The 6,935-nt window shown below is 30.7% G+C and overlaps 1 long non-coding RNA gene across 1 annotated transcript; it reads right to left on the bottom strand.

Moving 5' to 3' along the window:
- Positions 1 to 2,985, bottom strand: LOC140043796 (uncharacterized). The gene is made up of 3 exons (XR_011844405.1): positions 2,890 to 2,985; positions 2,268 to 2,409; positions 1 to 590 (listed from the first exon to the last, which is right to left on the bottom strand). It is a non-coding gene; the product is annotated as an uncharacterized lncRNA (long non-coding RNA).
- Between the last annotated feature and the right edge of the window lie 3,950 nt (positions 2,986 to 6,935).

Raw genomic sequence — 6,935 nt, 5'->3', positions numbered from 1 at the left:
TGGTTTAGTTATTAGAAGAACAGCTTATAGTAACACAACCAAAATAAATCAAGCTGAAATCTGGCATATTTTCAATGGTAATTGATTTGTTGAATTACTATATCCAATTTGAATCAACGGTTTTAAAGTAGTTGGTAGTAAAGTTACTGTTACGTCGCAGAATCCATCAATAGAGACATTTTATAAATACTGTATATCTCACTAATCTTTAATTTCTATAAAAACATAAAATAACATTTAATCAGGTGTTATCAAATCATCAGGCAAAATCCAAGCAACAATCAAATAATGTACATCCTCACTGACAGTTCTCAGGTACCAATGTTAAGTATAAATAATATACTAATAACCAGTTTGTAATATGTTTGCCAACTAACATGATTGAATAACTATAAATATTGGCTGATTACAGTAAAATACAACACACGTCACAGGTGCCTTGTGCTAATGTTGCAGAAGTCCAAATGATGGCAATAACACATTACTGTAATTGCATTGTTCCGATTATTAGTCAATAAACAGTTGCCTCGATTCCTGTGTTGACATTGTCCTATGGTTTCCAAAAGTGTGGCAATATTATTTTTCCAAACCTGAAACAAATTCAATCAAGTTACTGTAGTTTAAACAAAAATAATACAGTAAAAAATTAATTGAAAGATTTATTGTCCCCAAAAAACATGAACAATGAAGATTAATACAATCATACTTTGAATACCTTGCCATTTTGCAATTTTAACAATTTAGATATTCACTTGCCGTAGAAAATAAACAAAAACAATAAATATTTCACTTAACAAAAATACAAAATAAACAGTATATTTAACCAAAAACCAATTGTTTGTTTAAATTGTCCCCCTTTTCAGGTACAAATGCATTTTTTGAAATCTAATTTTTTGGTCAAAGTGAACAACTCTACAGTGACGGCATATTCAACAAAACATTTAAAAAAAAAATTGTTCAGTTCAATTATATCTTTAACACATTGTTCAAAAATCATACTGTACATAAACAAAATTCAGAACATCATTTCACACTTACACGTAAAATATGCAATCAATTAAATTTATGTAAATAATATTGCAACACTGTATTAATATTTACGCCGTGGTCATAGGATTCCGGCACCGTAACTCAACTGCCCAGCGTTAGGGAATCCGACACGCTATTGCGCATGCCCAGAGCGAGGTAATCGGCGACTCTATTTTTGTCTACAACAGACTAAAGCGTGGTTCTCACTAGCGACGCAACACAAGGACGTAACGCAACGCAAGTGAATTGACCAATCACAAGCGATGGCTTATTCGCTTGTGATTGCTAACTGTCTATAACTTCGCTTGTTATTGGTTAAAACGCTTGCGTTGCGTTTACGTCCTTGCGTTACGTTCTAGTGGGAACCAAGCTTTACAGCGATGGATCATTTTAATAGATGCGCCACGGCGAACTAGCAGGCCTACATGCCTAATAATACTAGTAGGCCTACCAGCTAGATGTGACCATTGGGCCTATTTATTTTGTAATTAAAAAAGTCGTTGCTTCATTCATATATAAACTTTATGAATTATAATTACATGAATAGTTTTAATTTTTATGATTTTTCAAGTACAAAATAAAAGATTTCATATAACGCATTGATACTGTACATAACATCATGCAGCAATCATATACAAGTTGATTTGTTGACAGCAGCCGCCGTGCGGAATAATTATAGCTTGCACTAGTGCCACAGACCGCGCACCACATTACCCGAGAGTCAGAGTGTTAACTAGGGAGTACTGTGTAGCCAAAGATATCTTTGCTGTGGCCTAGTTAGTCGTCGCGCGGGGGAGAGAGCGATGGATGCGATAGGCATGTAGGCATGCTAGTTCGCCATGGCGCAGCTATTAAAATGATCCATTGCTGTAAAGCTTGGTTCCCACATAGAGATTCACTATAATATCTCTATGGTTCCCACTAGAACGTAAAGCATAGAGATATTATAATCTCTATGCGTAAAGCTAGGACATAAACGCAACGCAAGCGGAAAAAAAAACAGAACTGTTCGGGAGAAGTCCGTGTCGCAACGCTACGCTATTCATTTTCGTACATTTCTTGAAATACGCAAGCTGATTCTTATCAATATCATAATAATTATTTTAACGCGTGGCGTAATTATTAATTCATGTATGGCCTAGGCCAAGTTTCATCCATCGCTCTCTCCCCCGCGCGACGACTAACTAGGCCACAATTTATTCAATTCAATATTAAAGTTAAGAACTATAAATACCAACCTTTTGTATATAAAAATATTGATCATCCATTAGATTTTTCTCGTTTGATTCACATAGAAAAGATTATAGGCCTACATGTACTTCATTATTTTGTACTCTAGCTAGGCATAGGCCTAAGGGCCTTATTAGCTAGGCCTACAATCTGAAATAAAGAAAGCGAGTTTAACAAATAGCCGTCCTAGGCTAGCATGTATTTGTATACTATTAATACTAATGATAGCATTAGCAGCTACTGTAGACAGCCTAGCAGAAAGCTAGCTAGGCCTAGGCCAACTAATTATATATTATAATGTTATATTTAATATGTATACTTTTGGATAAATAAAGAAAGTATTGAACTAAAGGCCTAATAGTACATACCATTTTATAACCATAATAAGTACAGTACTGTAGTTATCCTTGGCAAGGCAAATGTTTGCCCTTGACAGGCATGATACTAAATGCTTCCACTAGGCCTTCATTTCAGTTCATCAGTTTGGCAGCCTGCCTAGCCTACCTATTATAGCCTAGCTAGCTATGCATGTGAGTGTGGCCTACTAGACTAGAGGCTAGCTATTGATAAGGTTAAAATAGTCAAGCTTATAAATTAGTAGATTACAAATAAAAAAGATTGTTTTCCTACCTGAAAACATACTTATTTGACAATTTCAATGATGAGCCTTTTTTTTCTACACACCACTACTACTGTAGGCCTAGCCTACGTCGAAGTAACTGAAATTACTGACACCAGTTTCAAAATTTTATCAAAACGAAACTAACCAATGACAAGCTCGTAGGCCTATCTATTCTTATGAAATTTGATCTTGCATGAAAGGATCATTTAATTTTCAACACATCTTCTAGAACATTTTTGTATTATACAGAGACAATAATATTTGCCAATCTAAAATTCCTAAATAACCAATAATCATTTGTTTTACAATAAAGGATGATAAAATAAACCGCCAACTGTTAATCTAATTGAAACATCAATGGCAACGCACTTAAACACATATTATTTTTTATATAACACCTATATAAATTCCTGTCATTTGATTGGACGAATGTGGGTCACATGGCGTGCAATAGTACGCACTATTCAACGATCGTTAAATAGTACTTTTTGAAACATTTTTGTGTACGAAAAAAAAAACGTCTAGATGTTATATAAAACAAATAATGAATGTTTTGTATTCGTGTAATGGTACAAATAATGGCACTTGGTGAATGATGAAAGGTTATATCAACTCGGCTTTGCCTCGTTGATATAACCTTTCATCATTCACCTTGTGCCATTATTTGTACCATTGCACTCATAAACATTCATTATTTGTATAATATTAAACGTTAGTAAAAACATGTCATTTTAACCAAAGTATTAAATAGAATTTATCTTTAATTTAACGTTTAATTAACATTGAAAAACAAAAATAATAATTGTTTGAAAAAAAAACATAATTTCAAGAGTTTTTCAACGTTGAAAACATGTCATTTGAAAATGACTAAAATAACGTTGGAATAACATTGAAAAACAAAAATAATAATTGTTTGAAAAAAAGTACTAGATACAATGTTATTTCAACGTTGGATCAACATTGATAAATTAACGTAAATTACTAGTTAGAAAGACAATATTATTTCAACGTTGGGGCAACATTGATAAATTAACGTAAATTTCTTGTTAAAAATACCATGTTATTTCAACGTTGGATCAACATTGATAAATTAACGTAAATTACTAGTTAGAAATACAATGTTATTTCAACGTTGGATCAACATTGATAAATTAACGTAACTTTCTAGTTAAAAATACAATGTTATTGCAACGTTGGATCAACATTGATAAATTAATGTAAATTTCTTGTTAAAAATACAATGTTATTTCAACGTTGGATCAACATTGATAAATTAAAGTAAATTTCTAGATATAAAGACAATGTTATTTCAACGTTTTATCAACATTGATAAATTAACGTAAATTACTAGTTAAAAATACAATGTTATTTCAACGTTGGATCAACATTGATAAATTAACGTAAATTACTAGTTAGAAAGACAATGTTATTTCAACGTTGGATCAACATTAATAAATTAACGTAAATTTCTAGTTAAAAATACAATGTTATTTCAACGTTGGATCAACATTAATAAATTAACGTAAATTTATAGTTAAAAATACAATGTTATTTCAACGTTGGATCAACATTGATAAATTAACGTAAATTACTAGTTAAAAATACAATGTTATTTCAACGTTGGATCAACATTGATAAATAAACGTAAATTACTAGTTAAAAATACAATGTTATTTCAACGTTGGATCAACATTTGATAAATTAACGTAAATTTCTAGTTAAAAATACAATGTGATTTTAACGTTGGATCAACATTGATAAATTAACGTAAATTACTAGTTAAAAATACAATGTTATTTCAACGTTGGATCAACATTGATAAATTAACGTAAATTTCTAGTTAAAAATACAATGTGATTTTAACGTTGGATCAACATTGATAAATTAACGTAAATTACTAGTTAGAAAGACAATGTTATTTCAACGTTGGATCAACATTAATAAATTTACGTAAATTTCTAGTTAAAAATACAATGTTATTTCAACGTTGGATCAACATTGATAAATGAACGTAAATTACTAGTTAAAAATACAATGTTATTTCAACGTTGGATCAACATTGATAAATTAACGTAAATTACTAGTTAAAAATACAATGTTATTTCAACGTTGGATCAACATTAATAAATTAACGTAAATTTCTAGTTAAAAATACAATGTGATTTTAACGTTGGATCAACATTGATAAATTAACGTAAATTACTAGTTAGAAAGACAATGTTATTTCAACGTTGGATCAACATTGATAAATTAACTTAAATTACTAGTTAGAAAGACAATGTTATTTCAATGTTGGATCAACATTGATAATAAAATGAAAATTTCTAGTTAGAAATACAATGTTATTTCAACGTTGGATCAACATTGATAAATTAACGTAAATTTCTAGTTAGAAAGACAATGTTATTTCAACGTTGCATCAACATTGATAATAAAACGTAAATTTCTAGTTAAAAATACAATGTTATTTCAACGTTGGATCAACTTTGATAAATTAACGTAAATTTCTAGTTAAAAATACAAGGTTATTTCAACGTTGGATCAACATTGATAAATTAACGTAAATTTCTAGTTAAAAATACAATGTTATTTCAACGTTGGATCAACATTGATAAATTAACGTAAATTTCTAGTTAGAAAGACAATGTTATTTCAACGTTAAATCAACATTGATAAATTAACGTAAATTACTAGTTAGAAGGACAATGTTATTTTAACGTTGGATCAACATTGATAAATTAACGTAAATTTCTAGTTAAAAATACAATGTTATTTCAACGTTGAATCAACATTTATAAATTAACGTAAAACATTTGTTAGAAAAACAATGTTATTTCAACGTTGGATCAACATTGATAAATTAACGTAAAACATTTGTTAGAAAGACGATGTTATTTCAACGTTTGATTAACATTGATAAATGAACATAAACATTCTATTGAAAAGAAATTGTTATTTCAACGTTGATTCAATGTTTATTAATAAACGTAAAAAATATAGTTAGGGAAAAAATGTTATTTCAACGTTGATTCAACGTTTGAAATACGCTGACAACATGATTTCAACAAATCAACTATATTTCAACGTTGATTCAACGTTGAAATTATGTTCTGTGCCCACTGGGAATAATAGATAATTGTAGCCGAGAAGACATTTTTAGAACTTTTTACAAAATAACATGTGATTGCGCGATGGTTCTTGCACGAGGGATTGACACGAGGCCCGTCGAAGACTCGTGACTCGTTTTCAAACATATTTTTTAACATATTAACATATTTTTTTGGTCCCAGGGCCTAAAAGTAGTGAAATGAAACTTAATTTGAATTTCTATATTTTGCATTACAATTTGTGAAATTTAGAGGGGTCGTCTGCACAGGTATAACAATCACAACCAATTGGCATTGAATGAAACAACATACCGGTAATATTTCTTATGGAACGCCGTTTGGGCCGTCGATGCGCGATTCTCACTGAACGCTTATTGCGTTTGTCAATCATTTTCATGAGCGGTCATTCTTTATCAGGGAGCGCACCTCCGAAAACCAATATAGATATAATCAACAATAGTTAAATACCTAGTAAAACAAATCAATCTTGATTTGGCAAGTGTATTAGCGCCAACGAGTTTAAAATTGGACAATTAAATCACTAACCTATAGAATATATTTACTTGCGTCGCGATTAAGTAAAGGCTGATCGATAAGAGTCAAAGAGCTTGTAAATATCAGTGACATTCTGAAGTATTTGATAATTGGTATCCTGTCATTCATTTCATAGTCTAAACACGATCTTCAAATAGTTCTTGAGGCCACTTATTGACCACTTGGACTACTTATAGGCTACTCTGGTCCCCTTGTTATCAATTCGGTTACACTGTATCCCCTAGACAGTTTAATAACTTAGGCCTATTAAAACTGTTGAGAGGTTTGGAATCTGTCGTTGCAACAAACGTGACGAAATTTTAAAAAGTACTTAAAGAAAGTAAACATGTTGATAAGTTGAGAAAAAACGCTAATATACTATAAATAATCATGGACATCATGTTGTGTACATC

Source organism: Antedon mediterranea, chromosome 3 (genome assembly GCF_964355755.1).
Source record: "Antedon mediterranea chromosome 3, ecAntMedi1.1, whole genome shotgun sequence".
In the NCBI taxonomy this organism is placed as follows: domain Eukaryota; kingdom Metazoa; phylum Echinodermata; class Crinoidea; order Comatulida; family Antedonidae; genus Antedon; species Antedon mediterranea.
The sequence above is the reverse complement of the archived record's forward strand: the minus strand, read 5'-3'. Positions and strand labels throughout refer to the sequence as shown.